This window comes from Arvicola amphibius, chromosome 5 (genome assembly GCF_903992535.2).
Source record: "Arvicola amphibius chromosome 5, mArvAmp1.2, whole genome shotgun sequence".
Taxonomy (NCBI): domain Eukaryota; kingdom Metazoa; phylum Chordata; class Mammalia; order Rodentia; family Cricetidae; genus Arvicola; species Arvicola amphibius.
The window spans coordinates 40,332,980-40,353,747 of record NC_052051.1 but is presented as its reverse complement, the minus strand read 5'-3'; the positions used below and the strand labels follow the sequence as shown (position 1 = coordinate 40,353,747).

The window sequence follows — 20,768 nt, the reverse complement described above, 5'->3', positions numbered from 1 at the left end:
AAACAGAGCAAAAAACTTTAGGATCAGCTTAATTTTGTGATTAGCCTTACTTACTTTTTTATTGATTTTATTGATCAGAGATTTAAAGTTCTTGTCATACAATTCATCCACTTGTTTGGTTAGAGTTACTCCAAGATATTTAATGCTATTTGTGAGCCTTACTTATTTTAAGTGAACCAGAATTGACTTTATAGCACACATATTGATTTACATTACCATGTGAAAACAATACAGTCCAGAGGTTAAGGCTGGTTTTAGAGTCAAATCATTTGTTTTCGGGACTATTGTTGGTTTTAAGTCTAGAACCTTGGACATGTTTGCCAGCTATAGTGGTCTGTATTTTAAAACAGGGGGAGCTTTGAGAATTAATTTGCAGTAAGCCTGAGAGTGGGAGAGTTCACATGAATTTAGTTCACAGCAGTGAAAACAGTGTCTGATGAGTATTTGCTGTGGTTGGATTGGGTTTCTGCACCAAGCAAATGCAGGCCACAGGGCCAAACGGCCATGGATTTCTAGGCCAGGTGATGTGTACATGAAGGAGCCCCTGGAGTTGGGCAGCATCTGAGGCAGAGACAGCAGTCAAAAGATAAGGTATAAGCTTGATAAACTAGGCCGAAAGCGCTATCCAGTGATGCCTGAGTTATCCTGAGGTAATAATTGATGGTGGATAGCATGTTTTCATTACATATGTTATTAGATAAAATCACAGTAGCACAAGCTGGAAATTGCTTTAGGCCACCTTCTTTTGGCGTTAAATTTTCTTCCTGTGCTTCATAACTTCTTTGAGAACTGTATCAAAATTTTCCTATTCTGGGAACAAAATACATGCCCCTAGTGAAATTCCTTCACGAGAATTAGTGAACTCAGAGCAAGGGAACATTCATTCTTAAGATCCTGTCTTGTAAACAGACTTAACAAGCTCTGTTTACTTGAGTGATGTTATAGCATTTCATAGGTTCTTGATTGTAATGTTCCTGATTTCCCCTATCTGTTGGAGGAAGAGAGAGGATACAGTAATGGTGCAAACCCTGAAGACTGATGAGATATTCTAGATATTCTTAGCCTGTGGTTGTTCTCTGTATGTCTGTTTTATTGCACATTATAGAAATCATATTTTATTTAATAAAATATTGTGTGGACAGGGAAATGTCTGTCCTGTGAGTTTCCGCCAGCAAGAGCAACAGGAACTCCTCGGACAGATCATCTTGAGGACCATAAAGGCCAGATTCACAAGTGGCCTCAAAACAGGTTCCACAGAAGATGCCCAGAGTGAATAATGACACAGACTAAAAGTGTCACCCCTCCTGACACACCGTCTAGAAATGAGAAATGACAACCGCAGAGCTGGGCAGAGTCCCATGCTTAGGTTGAGGCAGGAAAACTAGAGGTGAAAGTCAGTCAGAACTCCATAATGAGAGCCTGCCTCAACAGTTAGAACCAACCCTGGGGCAGGGTATTATACAGCTCTCTAGTAGAGTGCTTGCCTATCAAACATGTTGGGCCCCAGGTTCAATACCCAGTACTGGAAAAGAAAAACAAGAAGAGAAACACCAGAACTACTAGGCATCATTTCTTAATGATTCAGCTCAGGGTCCTAAAGTTCCTTGGCCAATAGAGCCTCACTCCCCAGTGAGCATCAGACATAATTCTAGGTGGGGCATGAGGAGGGTCAATGAGAGGCTGAATGTGGGGCAGATACAGAAGAGCAGGCCATGTAATAACCAAGTCCCTGGGGTTCTCTAGAGGTGCAGGCACAGCACAGCAGCAAAAGGCCTGAAACTGCCCAACTCAGAGAGACCACTTTTGATCATCAACCACCAAAGGGTTATAGAAGTCCTGAATGATGGAGTGGGCAGCCCAGCAGACAGGAATTAAGGTCAGGACCCCAGAGATGATGAAGATGATCGCAGAAGTGAGCCCCAGCCAAGATTTGGAATTCTTGTCTTCCACACAGGTAGTGTACTTGGCACCAGCGAGGTAGACCAGCAGGCCTAGCAAGCCAATGAGGAGGGTGGTGATACAAGAGGGCTCTTGTGGTTTGTGTTCCTGTGGCAGTGCCACTAGTAAGTCATACACCTTGTATTGCATCTGACCAGTGCTCCGGACTACACAAAATATTCACAACCCCTCCCACACCATCTGGGCCACAAGGATGCTGTTGCTGATGAAGGATGTCACCATCCACATGGGCAAAGCACAGAACACCAGAGCACTGATCCAGCAAAGCAGGGTCAGGATGATCCCCAAGATTCTACTAAGTCCTGCAGAGGCCATGATGCAGGGGTTGCAAAACAGACTGCCAAGATCCCCAGGCTGAAAGTGTTCAGGTGGAGGCTATACTCCAGCCTCTGGCATCCATATATCCAAAGAGTCTGGAGTGTTTGGGTGGAAGCTCCACTCTAAGCCCCTCCCCCATCTCTCTCTAAACCCTGCTGCATCTCAGAAAGCAAATGATGATCCCTCCTTGAGAGATGCTCAAGACCACTCCCACAGGGTATTTAAATTGGCCCCCAGGAAAACGCAGTGGTTTTCCAGTCTGCCTTTCATGTCTTCTTCCAGGAGCATTCTGTCCAGTAAACTTGGGCCTTTTCTAATTCGGTTTGATTTGATCTGATTTGAATTGCTATGTTGGCAGAGAGGCTTAAGTGGGGGGGGGGGGGTGTGCAGAAACTTTTCAGAAAGTGTTACATATGCCTTTATAAGATCAGATTTTAAGTGATTTTTTTTTTAACAGTGTTAAAGAGTTGCTTTTCATTTTTGGCCAAAGACTTGTCCTTATACTGAAAAAGGCCGTTAAGAAATGGTAGCGTAGACAACAACATGAGGTTACTTAGCAAAGGAAACCATGCAGAACTTAACTCCCAGTGACTGCTTCCTCCTGTGTTTGTGAATTTAAAGCATAGCCCCTGCTTCCTGTTTTCCTGTCTCCTTCCTTCTTAGCATATGAATAGAGCCTTGTAATGATTGGATGCCTGGCGGTACCTTGGGCTGAAAGCTCTAGAAAGCAACTGTTTCTGCCCTCATTTTGTGGACACATGGTGGAGCATGTGCCACCTTCCTTACTGCAGGATTTGTGTCTTTTCTGTAATAGGAAATAGGAGAGCAGTTATTTTGTTTTTCTGATTGTTTGTCGTGAGTTGATAGAGAGAAAGTGGGCATAGTAAAAGCCCAAATTCAAAGTTACCAGTTTCTAAGGGTTTGTGTGTTGTAATATATCCACCAGGGAAGACCACTCTATCACAGGTTCAAGCTAATAGAAAGTTTTTATTAGCCAGCTGGCAAATATGCTGGGTGATGGGACCCAACTGCAGTCCCAAGTCTTTCTCAGGGTAAGTTTTTAATCACAAAATGCCATCTGTTGACATAGCTATCAAGAACAATCAGCCAGAAGTAGAATCACAGAAACCAAAAAGCAAGGTTAGTGCATTTAGGGACTTTCCCAGATTGATGAACTCTTTTATAAAATGATTTATTTTTATTTTATGTACATTGGTGTTCTGCCTCCGTGTATGTTTGCGTGAGGGTGTCAGATCCCTTGGAACCGGAATTACAGACAGTTGTGAGCTACCATGTGGGTTCTGGGAATTGAACCCCGGTCCTTTGGAAGAGCAGCCATTGCTCATAACCACTAAGCCATCTCTCCATTCCCCAAATCTATGAACTTTGATGGATTAGGTCTTTGTTCTAATTTTGGTAGGTGTGTGCTGAGTTCCATGGCCTCAACTGGTACTTCTGTCATGGCATCAGTTGTGCTAAAGTCTGGGGGCCTACTAAGTAAGGTCGGAGCGGGGCAATTACAGCATGGTCTGTGGTGTTTGTGCTTTGGTGTCTGAGAACATGCAAATGTGTGATCACAGAAAGCAGGCCAATCTCTGCTCTGATGATGGTCGTTTGAGGCAGCTTTTTGTTGTTTTTGTTTGTGTGGTACGTACACCAATCTAACTGAACTTCCAGCTTCCAGGGGTTCTGCTGTTATGGGCTCCCACCTTATTGCAGAATCACTAGGTTTGAAATATATATCACTTGGCCAGCTTCATGTGGGTTCTAGAAATTCAAACTTAGGTTCTCATTCTTTCAAAGCCACCGGGGCATCCCTCTAATACCACAGTCTCTACGTGTTTAAGGATAAGACTATACAGAGGCATTCTTTAAATAAAAACTTTTAATTGCTGAATCCTTCCAGACCTCTTTGTACGCGTATCAAGCCAAAAAGTGTACAGAGAAGCAGTTTTTCCATCAATGGTACCCATTTGTCCAGCAGCAGCTCAGTAACAGCCCCCATCCTCACCATACTGGACTCAGAGCACAAATACATTTGGTTTCAGGAGTTGATACATAGAATGCCTTCCTGCTCTAGAGCCTCCAGTGTTCCAACCAAGAAAATGGCAGTGGGCATTGTATGAAGTTTGCTTCTCAAATTTGGTCAAAACATGAGATCCTTGCCCATGCCAAGAAGATGGGAGAGCAAGGAATGACTTTTATGGTTGAAGGAAATGAAGGAAAGATAGCTTTAGATGACAGATGTATATACATAACAATAAATGTACTCTATAGCCTACATGTTAGTTACTTTTGGGTAGCTATGATCAAATACCTGGTGGACACAAAGAAGAAAATGATTTTCTTAAATTCACAATGTCAGAGATCATTCCATCTGGCAGGCAGCCCATGGCAGAACAGAGTAACTCCACTATGGTAGCCAGGAAGCAGAGACTAGGCAGACCCGAAGATTCAGAGCAAGACGTAGCCACCAAAGACACACTGGGAAGACCTCCTTCCTCCATAGGCTCCCTTTTATTGTTCTTCACCTCCCAATGATGTGGTCATCTTAAGAGACATGAAAGGGTTAATCCACTGACTAGATCAGAACCCTCCTGATGTCCTCCTCTCTGGAGCACACTCCCAGACTACTGTGCCAGACAGTTCTCCGCCCAAGTGAGTTGACAATCAAGATTGGCCATGGCAGTCTGTGTTTCCACATCCCGGTTTAGGGAGAGCAGTAGAGAAAACAAATGTAGATATTACAGAACTGAACTGTTGAAGGACTTTCAATTATGTCATTAGTCACTGTATTGTTTTATTAATGTAAAAATTACAGCACAGACAGCACAGCATCACTCATAGAAGCATCGCGTTGGTACATTCTGAAGGGGGCATCCATCATGGCCGTGTAAAGGCATCTACAAAGCACACTTTCATTTTGAAAGATTACATAATAGCCAGTAAACAAAACATTCTGGTGATACTCTCCTCACTTGTTTCAGTTATATAAGACCAGCATTGATAGTAAAACAGTCAAGAGCACTTCTGAATGTTTAAGAATGATTGTGGAAATATTAGCAAAGCCCTTCAAATGCAACCTGCGTCTTCCTTTTCTGTGGCAAGAAGATCTGAACAGTGAGAGTGAGTATCCTTTAGCCTGTGGTCATTGTTAGAGCTCACATCTTCCCCTGTGCTAGGTCAGAAACACAGATACCTAGTGATCTGTGTTTCGTAAGTACAGAAGCACAGGCTCCCTTCCTCTGAGCAGGCTGAGTGTCCCTTTATCAAGGAAGAATTTTGCTCTAAATTAACATAGCCATCTTAAAGGGATGTTATTCGCTTTGATGTCAGTAGTTAAAGACATTCGCTCCCTGAAGCCACATCATCTGACGTTCTTTTTATAACTTCTCAATAGTTTAAATGTAAAGGACCAAGCAGTCTAGCTCCTGAATAATGCTCACGGCATTATGCCTGCAGGCCCCCACTCTAAAGGATATTTTTGACAGTTTGTTATAATACCAGTACCCATCTCCATACCTAGGAGAATAACACATGTAATTTAGTGCCACTCTATCGAATTCATAAGAACAAACAGGACACGTCTAATAAGGTATGAGAAAATCACGGTCAGTCAGCCGTCCGGGGATCCCAGAGGCTGAACTCCACAGGAGTTTAGTGAATGTGAAGACTGTAGTTTCATATTCTTGAATAAGTATTAATATCTACTTAAAACTCAGTTTCACTTAATTAGAGGCCAACTGTGGCTTGAAAGCATATTAGAGACAAAGAAGTGTAAAAAAAATATGGTAGCGAATTTTATAATGCTTAAATATTGTTAAGAGTAAAAAGTGTTTTGAAGACAGAGAAGGGCAAAACTCAGCCTTGCACCAGGCCCTGGAGTGTGAATTCAGCCGCTCTCATTTTCTACAAAGATTCCCATCGCAAAATAGCATCTCACTAGACTGGATCCTGTTCCAGCAGGGGCTGGTGGCTGAGATTTCAGGGCAGATCTACCTGTCATTATTCCCCCACCAAATTGACTATAACAGCATCTTCTTTATTCAACACCCTGGGCAAATTAAACCTTCAGATAACAGAATACTCTCCCTTTCACCTGCACCTTTCTTTCTGTCTTAGCCGTGCTTCTCTACTAGCAGTTAAATGGCCCATCAGCACCGAGAAAAACGAAAAGGTGAGCGTTTTCAAAGGTCTGTAATGACTCCTTGTCTTTAAGCATCTTGTCTGCTGAACTTGAAGATCTTTGCTCCAGCCTAGCAAATAGGCGTTCTGTCACTCCAGTCTTTACTTAGACTGGCCCAACTCATTGAAATAATTCCTGCTCTCTCCCTTTATCAAGTCAAGGCCCACTGATAGCCCGCCAGCTCTCTCTCTCTCTCTCTCTCTCTCTCTCTCTCTCTCTCTCTCTCTCTCTCTCTCTCTCTCTCTCTCTGTCTCTCTCGCGCACACACACACACACACACACACACACACAGTACAAACCCAAGGATAGGTGTGACTTCAAGGCCAGGAAGCCACTTTCTCCTTGCAAGGACTCTCAGAATTCCCTAAGACTTCGAAACCAGGGAAATAGTCTGATTACCCTGGAACACACAGCTGAAAAGAAGCACCAGCTGAGATGGTCTGAGGGTTTTCTTTTTCCTGTAAGATAATTTTGATTTGTGAATCCCTTAGCATTTGTTTTGGTTTCTCAGGAATAATTTGTTTATCGCCGATTCTAGGGTCTGTCGTCAATGGTAAAAGTTGTAGAATAAATGGTGTCTAAATGACTAAGCCATCACCCCTCCTCGTTGTCCTTCCTTTTCTTCCTCTCCATCTTCGTTATTAGTTTTATCATTTAGTCTTTTTGTTTAGTTGACAGCTTAATACATGTCTTTATTGAATTTTCATCATTTTCAACCCTTTGTTCCCTCTCCTGCTGAATCGCTTCTTTCTAACAAGTCCCCTTTCTCATTTCATGTCTCTGTGTGTAACCCACTGAGTTTAATTAGGTCGCTTACATGAGCATGGGTGTGGATTATTTAATGGAGCATAGATAATTTATCGGTGGCTGCACCACCAAAGAAAACGGCACACACTCCAAGAAATCATTAACTACTAAAAGTCTCTTGGGGGTGGGGCGGCATCTCCTAAGCCCCCTCTCATCTACGAGGGGTTGCTAATGAACCCAACACTGCAAATTTTGCACTTATTACACAGCCGTGACACATTTAAAGACATCATGTTGTAGCAATGTTGACGTCTCTAACTAACCCTTACACTCTGTCTGCAATGTTCCCTGAGCCCTGGCAGGAGTGATAGAGAAGTCCTGCTTAGGGCATGACACTCAACACTTGCTTATTCTTGATACTTTGACCAGTTATGAGTCTCTGCATTAACTGCTACCATTGCAAAATGAAAGTTCTCTGATGAAAGTTGGTCCATGGATCACATTTTATGAAGAAAAAAAAATAGGTTAAGATGCCCTCTTTGGAAAATCTTGACAAGGCACTATGAAGATACTCAAGAAACTTTAGAAGTTTGTAGATTAAAATCATTTTTGTTTTTTTTTTGTTTTTTCTTTATATGCTCATACATGCCCATAATCTCAGCATTCAGGAGGCTGAAGTGTAAGGCCCATAAGTGTAAGGTCAGCCTAGACTCTGACCTCTTTGTGAAATCCTTGTGATAACACCATAGTTTACATTTTTTATGTTGTGGTTATTAGGTGGCATTCACCCACAAATTCAACCTCAAAGTACTCTGTGACCTTCGAGTAAGTGCTAAACATCCGAAAGGATCTCTTTGAGGGAATGCAGCCACTCACTAAGGAACTTCTACAAGCTCACTGCATGTCATAGCTGTAGCTATGAGTGAACCCATTTGCCAGAACCCAAATTAGTCGGTACTTTCTGACTCCCAAGGTAAGATATGCCCCCAGTTCTGGAATCAGGAATCTGCTATCAAGTTGTCTACAAACACAATACAAACTAAGGTTGGGTGCACATGCAGTTAGCGTATGCTGCCAGAAGACCTACAGGAGACTGAAGGAGTAAAGCCCGGTAGAGACGCTGGAGACAAGCAACTATATAGTCAAGACAACGCCTTAGCCACATAGCCTTAACCTGGTCCTTGGGGCTGTGAAGTACCAGTTGCACGTGAAGGACCAAAGTTCCTCCATTTTATCCTCTTCCTCCATCTTGTGTTTTATGTCTTGTGTAAGCTATTCCAGTCCTCAGAAATGGCCAGGGGCAAAAGTAATAAGGTAGCCACCTACAGAGTACAGATAACCTCAGAAGGTCCCCACCCACAGGTCAGTCGACAAGCAAAAGGTGAGGTTCGAAAAAAATTTGGGAAAAGTCCCTAGACATGAGCCAATCAGGACGGAACCCGTCACCCCACACTCTGCTAATGTAACTTTTCTCAGTTTTGCCTTTAAATAATGCCCTCTAGAAAGGCAGTGTGCCTCCTCTTGGAGCTGCTATACTGACAAGGTCCCTGCCGTCTTGTAATATACATACAACAAACCTTACTTTTGCATTTCGGTGAGTCGATCTCCCTGGTGGTCTTTTGGGGCCCCCACTGACTGGGAATAACACACTATGAGTTTGTCTAACCTTGGGGCAAAGATTAGGCATACGTCTGTGCCTCCCATTTATTAGTCAGTGACCATAGGTCTAAGGTACAGAAAGCATGTCAGGAATCTCTGGGCCAGGTGGCTTCACTCAGCCAAGGGCAATGTTCTAGGGAAAGGCATACCATCAACAACAGATTTCACTGCAACCGAATGGACAAGGATACAGACTGGTCAATGGGGTCTGAGCAGAAAAACATTATTGCCTCCTGGGAAGAGACACATCAGTGTGCATGTGTTGCTTGAAATGGAGATATCTTTCCCTGGTGGACAAACAAACCCTTTCTCCATCCAAGGTACTTAGGAGGGACAAAGAATAAAGGTGTGCATGTGTAGAAACACCGGCAGAGAAGTCAACTGCTGGCCTGAGGTCAGGCAGGAGAAGTATGGACATAGAACTCAGACACAAATCTCTAGCTCCTAAATAGGCTCCAGGTAGGAACTCAGCAAGGAGTAATAGGTGGAAGACCTAGACAGCTAAGTAGCCTCCCAACACGGTTTCTGTCCTACAAACCCTTCAAGAGAAAGCTTGGCAGTCCAGGGCTAATCCTACGGGTTTTCCTTTCCTTTTCTGCAGGCTGCACATTCTCCAAGTTTGTACTCTCCCAGGAAATCAAAGAGGCCTTCTGTTCTATCAGATGACAAACATCTCATTTTCTTGGCACCAACTCAACAACAAGCAAATGCCAGACTCCCAGACTTCGTAAATGAACGAATCCAAAACCTAGAAAAATCCTTGCCAAGGCTAAAGAGGAGTGGGTGTTTTCTCTCTCTATTTAGCACTTCAAAGTTAATTACATTTATTTCCCATATCATCACTTTCTGGTTCTAAAGAAACTTCCATAAAGCAAAGATAAAATTATCTTTAAATGTTCTCACTAATAGTTAATAATTTGTCTCAGGCGGGAGGAAGGGGTATTCTGTAAACTCTTTTGTATTAAAATTGTGCAATGCTTTTTAATTGTAGAAGGCGAGTACCTATGGAAGCACACACAATACACTCTATTCATCACTTTGAATTAAACTGATTTTTTAAAGCGAAAGTGTATTAGCAAAGAAAGAGTGAAAGACCCTGTCTAGACAGCTTCCTCCAGGCAGAACACATGGTGACTGGCACAGCTGGATGGCTTGCCCTTTGAGCAATGGACGGTGATAGAGAGCTGGGAGCACAGGAGGTGACCGGGGACTTCCCAGCTCCTGACAGAGCAGAAGAGCAAGCTCCATAACACTATGCTCTTGCTTGCTCCTCTAGGCAGCTAGCTGGTACACTCTGCTGTAAACAACCCCCGGATCACTGCAACTGAAAGGTTCAGGGAGCATTCCGTTCTTCGCTTTTGGATTCAGATTCAGCAGATGTCAACCAAAGCTCCTTGCCTGCCGTCCAAAACGGCTCACCCACAGTTCTGCTCAAACTAGCCAATTCTAACTCCATGTTTCCGGTTTTGCCTTTGACTTCTCATCTATTCCTCGCAGACCATGGCCAGTCTGTTAACCAATGCTGCTAAAGTCGCCTTCAAACCCCGAGCGTGACCATTCCTGTCATCAACACAGTTTCAGCATCTGTGCCTGAGAACTCATTTGCTAAAGACAACCTCAGGCTAATGTGTTGATAATATTTAGAGGTTGGACCATTGATAGGCAAGTATTTCTTTGTGGTTCATGGGTGGTCTATTTAATTCATAAAGGGAGTGTTTAGTTATTAGGGGAGTGGCTTTGTTATGAATGTGTTCTTCTGGAATATTTGCTGTCTCAACATGTGACAGTCTCTACCACGTCATGCCATGAAGAAGGCCTTCACTAAAAGTTGGCAACCGCTTAATGCCTTGGTATTTCTACATCCAGAACTGTGAATAAATAAACTTTATGAGGCCTAAACACCCAATCTGTTGTATTCCGTCAAAGTAACAGAAGTAAAGGGGCTGGGAGATATAATTCTGTGTACAGTGATTGCTGGCTTAAATTATGTGAAGTCTTTGGGATGATTCTCAACACTACAAAAATAAAATAAAGAAAATGGGCTAAGATGTCATGTCTACTGCTCCAGTGGTTCAAGTCATCACCATGTCTTGCCTGGATAGCTGAAAAATCTCCTTAGAGGTCCTTCTATGTACACAGTCCTTGGCTCACGGGACTCTTAACAGTACAGCAAGAGTGATCCTCTCGAAAACTACAAATGAGATGTGTCACAGACCTTTGGTGGAAATTCTTCAATGACTTCCACCTAACTTAGAGTGAAGCTAAAGAGGTTGCTAATAAAACATCCCCCAGGTCCCCACACATAAACTCCATTGCCCTTTTATTTGCCTTACTGGCCATCCCCTCTCTCCCTAACTCATTGTTTCTAGAACCTCCAGGCATCATCTCACGTTCTGTACCCTCGCATCAGGACTGACTCCCACCTATGCTTCCTGTTGTGTGGTCTCTGTATCTGAGCATCAAGCCCCTGCCTTGGTCCCCATCAATTATCATACTAAAATATGACTCGTCTATGGTGTTTCCCCCTGAAGAACCCGAGTGCCCCAAGAACAATGTTTTGTACCTCATGTGTTCACTGGGTGGTACCCAGTGCCCCGCACAGTGTCTGACTCACTAGTGACTAGATTAAGACTTACAAGAAACTTGCAACCTGGGTAACTTGACACTGGTCCACAAAGCTGGAAGAACAGACAATTAGCAAGGCAGACAAACGTTGTTCATTGTTTTTTACTCTTTCCTCTTTAGCTCTTTGGGGGTGCCCATCACGCAACACCCAAATCCATCACACGGAAACTTATTCTTTCTTACAAAAGCCCGGCCTTAGCATGGCTTGTTTCTAGCCAGTTTTTCTTAACTTAAATTATCCCATTTACCTTTCGCCTCTGGGATTTTATCTTTCTCTATTCTATATACCTTTCTTTACTCCTTATTCTGTGGTTACTGTGTAGCTGGGTGACTGGCCCCTCATGTCCTCTCTTCTTTTCTTTCGCCTCTCTTTTTGCTCTTTTTCTCCTTCTATTTATTCTCTCCGACTGCCAACTCTGCCTTCTTTCCTGCCTAGCTATTGGCCATTCAGCTCTTTATTAGACCAATCAGATGTTATAGACAGGCAAAGTAACAAAGCTTCACAGAGTTAAACAAATGCAACATAAAAGAACGCAGCACATCTTTACATCATTAAAGCAAATGTTCCACAGTATAAACAAATGTACACATCTTAAAAATAATATTCCACAACAGACAAGATTCCTATTTTTACAGGTCTTGGGATCCAGAGTTACACTATCCAATACAATTGTCACTAGTCACAAGAGACCTTTCAAATTTAAATTCACTAAATTAAGTAGAATGATAGAATCAGTTTTTCTATGATGTCAATCCTATTGCAAGTGTACAATAGTCTCACTGGTTATGGTTTTCTAGTGAGATGTTTCCGCCATCAAAGCTAATTCCAATGGTAGAGATTTTTGTCTCTGATTATTACTGTAGGCTTTATCTACCCCTATTCCTTTCTGAGAGCACTGGGGCTCACCTTTCCCTTAACAGTAACTTGAAGCTCACATAGCTATTCAATAACAAATTCAGTTATTGAATCCAGTTCCTCTGATTCCATAGATTGTTGTGGATTAACAGGATGTGGACATGCCATAGATTTCCTTACAACAGATCAGCATAGAAAACAAGCAGCCAAAACATCAAAATATTCCTGTGTGAATACAGTCAATTACAAAGACAGCACGAAGCCCCAATGCGATAAGTATCTATCTTTTTTCTCCCGCCTTCTATCTGAAATTCTTTTCCTTTGGGCACCCATTTCCTGTTGTGTGAGGTTTGGTGAAATGTGGAACTTAATTCCTTCTTAGAAGCTGAAAAAAAATAAGATGACTATCTTTCCTCCTTTATCTTGCAGCTGGGACACGGGTTTATGAGCAGCCTTGATTAATCCAATAAATTGTCAATGGGAGCTGTAGAGACAGAGCTGGGTGTGGAACAGCCCTTGCTATCCCTTAGGCCACTGCAAGAATGGGACAGCAATGAGACTCACCTTGTTTCCTATTTTATTTTGTTTCATTACTCGTTTGTTTGTTTGGAGTCAGGGTCCTACTAGATATTCCCTGGATTCCAATCCTCCCACATGAGTCCCTGCCCTACCAAGGTTATGAACATATGCTACTATGCTTAGCTGCCTTCTCCTTCTCCTTCTCCTTCCCTTCTCCTTCTCCTTCTCCTTCTCCTTCTCCTTCTCCTTCTCCTTCCTTCTCCTACTCCTTCTCCTTCTCCTTCTCCTTCCTTCTCCTACTCCTTCTCCTTCTCCTTCTCCTTCCTTCTCCTACTCCTTCTCCTTCTCCTTCTCCTTCTCCTTCTCCTTCTCCTCCTCTTTCTTCTTCTTCTTGAGACAGGGTTTCTCTGTAGCTGTGGTGACTGTCCTGGAGCTAGCTCTTGTAGACCAGGCTGGCCTCGAACTCACAGAGATCCGCCTGCCTCTGCCTCCTGAGTGCTGGGATTAAAGGCGTGTGCCACCACCGTCCAGTTTATGCTTAGCTTCTTAAACATTTTAAAATTTCAGCCGTCTTTCTTTACCATCTGAATGGACTACTCCTATTCCTATATTATTTTTTCCATTCAAATAATCCAGAGTTTATTTCAATTGCTTGCAACTAAAATTCCTACCTGATAGAATGAATGTACTAGTCATGTTAAGATAAATTTGGCTTTGTTTTTTTTGTTGTTGTTGTTTTGTTTTATGAGACAGGTTTTCTCTGTGTAGTTTTGGAGTCTGTCCTGGAACTCGCTATGTAGACCAGGCTAGCCTCGAACTCACAGAGATCTGCCTGCCTCTCCCTGTTCTATTATCTCCTCTCCTTTAAAATCATTCCCCAGACTCTCCTACCTAGTCTTCTCGATTCTACACATTTCCAGTTTAAACACAAATCTAAATATGAGAGAAAACATGTGACATTTTTCTTTCTGAGGTGAACCACCTCACTCAGGTTCCAGTTCTCCCCATTTACCTACAGATCAGACAACTTCAGTTTTCTTTACAGCTGACAGAAACTTCCGTTGTGTGTATGTCCCACATTTTCATTACACTTCCTTCCATCAGCCGATGGATGTTTACGCTAGCTCCATTGCCTCCCTCTTGGGAATGCAGAGCAGCAATGAACTTGGATGAACAAGTGTCTCTGTAGGGGATCTAGAGTCCTTTGGGTATATGGTGAGGGGTGGTATAGCCTGACCATGTGGCAGATCTATTTCTAGCATTTGAGAGAAACCTCACACTGATTCCCATAATTACTACTCCAGTTTATTGTCCCATCAACAATGAATAATAAATGTTTCCCCTTCTCCACATCCTCACCAGCATCTGTGTTCTTGATCTTCACCATTCTGGCTGGAGTAATAGAAAAGGAGTGTTGATTTGCATTCCCCTGATGGCTAAGATGGTGAACAGTTTTTAAAAAAAATATGTCTTAGCTCTTTGTACTTACTCTTTTAAGAAATTCAGTTTCTCAGCCAATTTTTAATTGTGTTGTTTGTTTTCTTGGTGTCCAGATTGTTTGTTTGTTTGATTGTTTTTCAGCTTTTTATATATTCTAGATTACATTCCTCTTTTGGGTGTAGTGTGCTCATTAGATTGATGCTTTCCTTTGCTGCAAAGCGTTTTAGTTTTATGAATTCCCATTTGTTGATTGTTGGTTGTTTTCTCTTTGTTCTATAGGAATCTTAGTCAGAAAGGCCTTGACTGTATTTATAAGTTAAAACAAACACCCATTTTCCTCTAGAAGATTCAGAGTATCATGTTTTATGTTGAGGTCCTTGATGCATTTGAAGTTGAATTTTGTGTAGGGTTTGGGTAGGGATGTCAGAAATAAAGAATGAACTTTATTTTTCTGTATGTTGCCATTCAGTTTTTGCAGCACCATTTGTTGAAGATACCATCTTTCTTTAATAGGTATTTTTGTCAAATATTATGTTCATAGGAGCATATCTGGGTCCTTTGCTCTTTTTTATTGATCATGTGCCTGTTTAGAAAATTAAGAAACATTAAATAACATTCTTTTCTGTCAAACATTATAAAACTTTTGTTGATGATAAGAAATTCAAATCTCCATCTCCCCCACTGTAGTGTGGAGCTGCGGGATGGCTTCCCACAGCCCGGCTCCCACACGGCTAGCTTATACCCCGAAATAACAACACACAAATTGTATTCTTTTAAATACTGCCTGGCCCATTATTTCTAGCCTCTTATTGTCTAATTCTCACATCTTGCTTTAACCCATTTCTAATAATCTGTGGAGCACCATGAAGTGGTGCCTTACTGTTTAGTTTCTAGCATACGTCCATCTTGGGCTGGAGCTTCATCGCGTTTGTCTCCCTGAGGAGAGGCACGGTGGTCTAACTTAGGAGAGGCGTAGCATCTGACTGAGCCATCTACCTCACTTTCTTCTTCCTGTTCTGTCTACTCCGCCCACCTAAGGGCTGGCCAATCAAATGGGCCAGGCAGTTTCTTTATTAATTAACCAATGAAATCAACAGATTGATAGAAGACCCGCCTCCATCACCCCACCTTGTAAAACATTTATGTAAACGTTTTAATCTCCACCCTAAACTGGCCAAACTTTTGTTTATATGAAAGACTTGAGTATTCCCAGTACTTGATGACCTGGAACAATGATCCCTTCTTTCTTTCCTTCATTTTCTTTACTCCATTAAAAAAATGCTCCTTGCCAATAAAGAAAAACTATGAAGTTGGAACCCAGTCACTGGGGAAAAGGCATAGTAACTACCTTTATTCGAACAAAAACCAAGCATGCTTCCTGCCCTGTGGGCTAGCTCTTGTGTACTTGTGAGTGTTGCAGTCACTTTAATCAAAAGGAAAGTTGTGCATCTAGCAGTCCTCACCAGGTGAAGCTTTTTTTCTTCAATGTCAGTAATTAAGTCAAAGACTCACAAATGATTAAAGCGCAAAGAATAAGTAACCCTGTAGTGCTCAGCCACAAATGCGACATTTGTATCACACATTTTCCCATGTGGCTCAGGGTTCGTCACAGAAAAAGATGCAGAAAGACTATAAAAGGCAGAGACTGTAGAAGGATGCTGCGAAATAGTGTCCTCTGCACATGACAGGGCCTTTGCGTTCATGAACTCATGACAGCTGAGTTTGAATGCAGAAGACATTTTTTTAAAAAAAATGGAAGAGGAGGGGCTTGGGATACCCCACCACAGGCTGAGGAGCACTGGCAGTAAATGGCTTTAGTACACAGGGGCTCACAGGAGCTACCTGTCCAATACCTGCACAAGAACATGCCAATCTGTAGCTCTGGCAAGGACTGGGAAGGGACTCATGAGGGTCCATCTCTAGTTGAGGGCTTATTGGCAATTGAAGACTACTGAGGGAGAGTACAGTATGTGTTTAGGGTCACCACATGTTCCTCCAACAAGCCCAGCTTGGCCACCATCCTCAACTAATTAAAAGAGCCAAATTAAAAGTTAAAAGCAGAAATGAGATCTGTTCAATACAGCAACATTAAGAAGAGGGGCAAAGAGATCCAGAAGGATATTTCCCACCTTCCTCTTCACATCCAAACAGAAGAGTAAGGTTCAAATAGAACCTAAGAGATTTGAATAACTATTGGTCCAGCAAAGATGTGGTCCTCCACCTACTGTTGTCTGAGCTACAATCTCTCCTGCAAGTTCAGCAGACGGCTTATAAATCTTTCTCTTAGACACAAGATTCTACTCTGGCTGCCCCCTCCACCACCAGGGTTCAATGTTTTCCTTCTCCAGTAGGAGATACCTGGTGGAATTCTAACTCTTGGAGCCCATTGTTTCAGTAGTCTGAGAGCCAAAAAGTTGTGGAGAAGTGACTATTCAGAATACATTCATTCCTGCAAGGCAGGCCAGTTCCAAAGAAAGTTATTTTCTTAGTGTTATGGCCTTTGGTTGTGTGCACATGCTCAAATGGCAGCACTAATTGCACTCATTGGTTAGATGGATAGATAGGTAGATAGATAGATAGATAGATAGATAGATAGATAGATAGATAGATAGATGGATAGATGATAGATAGATAGATAGATAGATAGATGGATAGATAGATAGATGATAGATAGATAGATAGATAGATAGATAGATAGATAGGTAGATAGATAGATGATAGATTAGATAGATAGATAGATAGATAGATAGATAGATAGATAGATAGATAGATAGATGATAGAGATAGATAGATAGATAGATAGATAGATAGATAGATAGATAGATAGATGATAGATAGATAGATGGATGATAGATAGATAGATAGATAGATAGATAGGTAAATGATAGATAGATAGATAGATAGATAGATAGATAGATAGATAGATAGGTAGATAGATAGATAGGGAAAAGGACATCAAAGAGAGAGGGGAAGTGTTCTGGGGAGAGGGGCATGAGAAGGAGGAGCTGAGGAATAAATATGATTAAGATACATTTTATACATGTACAAAATTGTAAAAAAAATTAAAAATATTTTTAGTTGAAATAGAATAAAAAGAGCTAGTTTTGGCAGATTCATTTTGTATGTCCCTCTAATGTCATGTCTGGGCTCATAAAGATCTAGCGTTAGAGTCTATACTCCTGCAAGAAGACAAGAGGAGAAAACCTTCCCAAACTGTGACCTGCTTTTTTAGAAAATCAAGAAGGTAAAGAAGCTGTCTTGTATCTTCTCTTTCTTAATCGCTCTTCAAATTAATCAGGATGCCAAAGCAGCACTGGTTATCCTGTTCTGCTCCCCTTTAGTTTGGAATGGGAATTTTCTGGTGTTTTGTTGTACTGAACCTTGACTATTGGACCATCATCACTCTGACTTATGAGGGAAACGCAGCATGTAGGTGATCACCAGTGATCTAACATGGACTTGAACCTATTGTTTGTTTAAGGGGATTCGCTCCTTTTAGTCATTAAGATGAGCAAAGGTAAATATTTCCAAATCCATAGGTCGCTCACGCTCTGAGCAGCCCTTCAGCTAACACTTGGAAAAGTGGGACTTAATGTGTTCTGATTCTTGAAGAGTTCTGACAAATGCTTCTTCGTGATCTGTACAATATAAGGCCTCAGTAATGATGGCTAATCATTCTCATCCACTAAGGACATGTTTCTAAAAGGGAAATGCAGGGAGCTAATGAGAGAGAGTCAACAGAGTAAAACTGGTCAGAGTATTCAGTAATAAAATAGCTTTGTATATAAATTTACCATACTTAATTTCTATTCCCCAAATGATTAGGTATTTAATTTTTTTCTAAATCTGAAGAGTCTGTATCAACCACCTTGACCCAATTGATATTTATAGACCATCTTACCCAATAACTGCAAAATGTATTCTTTTCAAGTACAAGCAGCAGGTTCCCAAAGATAGATTAAATGTTAGGGTATGGATAAATCCTCAACAAATTTCAAGGGATTCAAATTCTACAGAGGGTGTTCGTTGCCTATGATGAAAATAGATTAAAAATATAGCCTAAATAATCAAAATATTTGAAGACTTTCTTCTAAATAAAACACTCAAGAAATCATACAGGATATTAAAAATATTTCTACAGAATGATAGAAATAAAGTGTGGTGGAATTCACATGGAAGATTCTTTAATGCCATACACCAAACTCTATGATGAAAACACACCTAGGGTTTGCACAGCGGTTTACATGTATTCTTTCATCTTAGCTTAACTACTGGAGAGGGCTAGTATTCCCAGGTATTATTACATAACTGGCCTAACAGAAATGAAGATTTTTCTAAAGAGCTACTTGTGTCTCTCAATCTATCAGACTATTGGAACTATAGACCCCAAAAGAAATGGGAATTTTCCTGGGAGTCTCATGCTGGGAGGAGCGAAAAAAGCATTAGTAAGAAACAACTTGCCTTCCAAAAAGGTTTCATGCAATTCTAACGACTTGTGCCTATCTGCTGTTTAACCTCTATAATCTTATACTAAGTAGGGAGAGTGCTTGTTATAGACAACATACACGATATAGACATTAAGATTTTGAGACTGGGCGACTATCCTAAGTTATCCTTGCTGGAGGGAACCCTGGGATATTCCCTCACACAGAGAAGAAAACACTGTGAAGAGCACAGAGGGATTTGAAGATGCTAGCCTTGAAGACTGGCATGATATAGCCACAAACAGCTTTATGTGTGCCCACACCCACAGCTCTACCCTGAGCTCATGGGTGATGGCAAACAAACTCTATCCCACCTCTATCCAAAAATGTAAATGAACAGAAAACCCCTATAACATATAACAAAGACTAATCTTGCAGAAAGCAAACCAACTTCCTACTCTAGAAGGGAATATATATATATATATATATATATATATATATATATATATATATATATATATATATAGAGAGAGAGAGAGAGAGAGAGAGAGAGAGAGAGAGAGAGAGAGAGATGTGTGATTACAAAATCCCACTGGGCACACAATGCGTATTTATCTTTAATATTACCCAGAAAGCAGAGGACTTCCTTGCTAGATCATGATTCTGCCCTCTGGGGAAACTTCCTTTCCCTTTGACCCCACCTCCTTATTTCTGCCCTCAATGAAGTTTGCTCGTGTCCATATAGCTACTCTGTGTCTGGGGAGCACAGAGGGAACTATATCTTCCATGAACATCACTCAGCTTTCACAGTTGGATTTTCCCAGCAGACTGTAGATCTCTGAAGAGTCTTGTGGGGTCCTTTTCCATTTTTCTCATTTGTCAAGTGTGTGTTCTGTCTAAGAATCTGTACTGGTCATTGCGTATAGTGGTTGAGAACACAAAGTCCTTTTTCTCGTGTATCTTCCATTCGGTGAAGGAGACTGACTGCCTCTTGTCTTAAAGTAGAAAACAACTTCGGCCCAGACTCACAGTTGCAGTCCCGTGCTAGAAGATTTCATATGGTTACATCATTGCATAGTTCTGATCCTAAACAGAGCTCTCTGATCCTGGGGATTTTCTGTTTGGTTGTTGCTAGCGTAGGCCTAGCCTCCACATCTTTCTGTTGAACAATGGCAGTTACTGTAAGAACATGTATGAGAACAGGATCAGGTTTATCTGACCTTTGTCTTGGGCTAAATCATTCTGTTCTAATATGGAGCCTTCCTGGAACTTGTCAATCAAAGTGTTTTCAGTTTTAACTATTGCTATGTAAAGGTCCAGTCCTGTACTGAGATTCCTCTGATTTCCTGTGATATTTACTCTAAAACCAGCTGAGTTTTCTCTAAGCCTGTTGTGACCTTCTAAAGCTAACGTCTTGCTAAAAGCTCTGGGCAGTTGCTAGCACGCAGGCAGGCTGACTTTTCCAGCTTCCACGTTCCCTAGGACAATGGTTCTCAGAATTTGTTTCCCAGGACAGCAGCATCTGCATCATGCAGAAAGCTGTTGGAAATGTCAATTCTCAGCTAAGATTCAATAAATAAAAATTCTGTGTGTAGCTAGGAATATGTGTTTCACTGCCATCCCACCCACTCCCTGTCTGCAACCAACCCAGGCTTCTAAAGCACCCTGCTTTGACCCCTATAGTAATCTCTGGTCACTGTAGTTAGGTACTTGCATACTCATTTTACTAAAGAAAGTGGATATATTTCAAGGAGTGGCACAACCCTCCATTGGGGGATGTCAATCTGGGTTTGATTTCAAAAGAGGAAAACTAGTGTAAGTTGTGTGGACTTTCTATGACTCTTTGACCAGGAGCAAGAGACAAGCTAAATATTCACAATAGTAATTAATTAGGACACTGGTATTTTGAATACATAAGACTAGACAATTTGCTATCACGTATTAAAACCCTATCTTAACTTGGAGCTCATATTCTTCCCAGTTATACCTCTGATTATAAGAAACATTATAACACTATTTTAGTAACATTTACGGA

At 41.5% G+C, this 20,768-nt stretch overlaps 1 pseudogene; it reads right to left on the bottom strand.

Annotated features, from left to right (window-relative positions):
• Positions 1-1,636: 1,636 nt before the first annotated feature.
• On the bottom strand, positions 1,637-2,274 carry LOC119815839 (annotated as a pseudogene).
• Between the last annotated feature and the right edge of the window lie 18,494 nt (positions 2,275-20,768).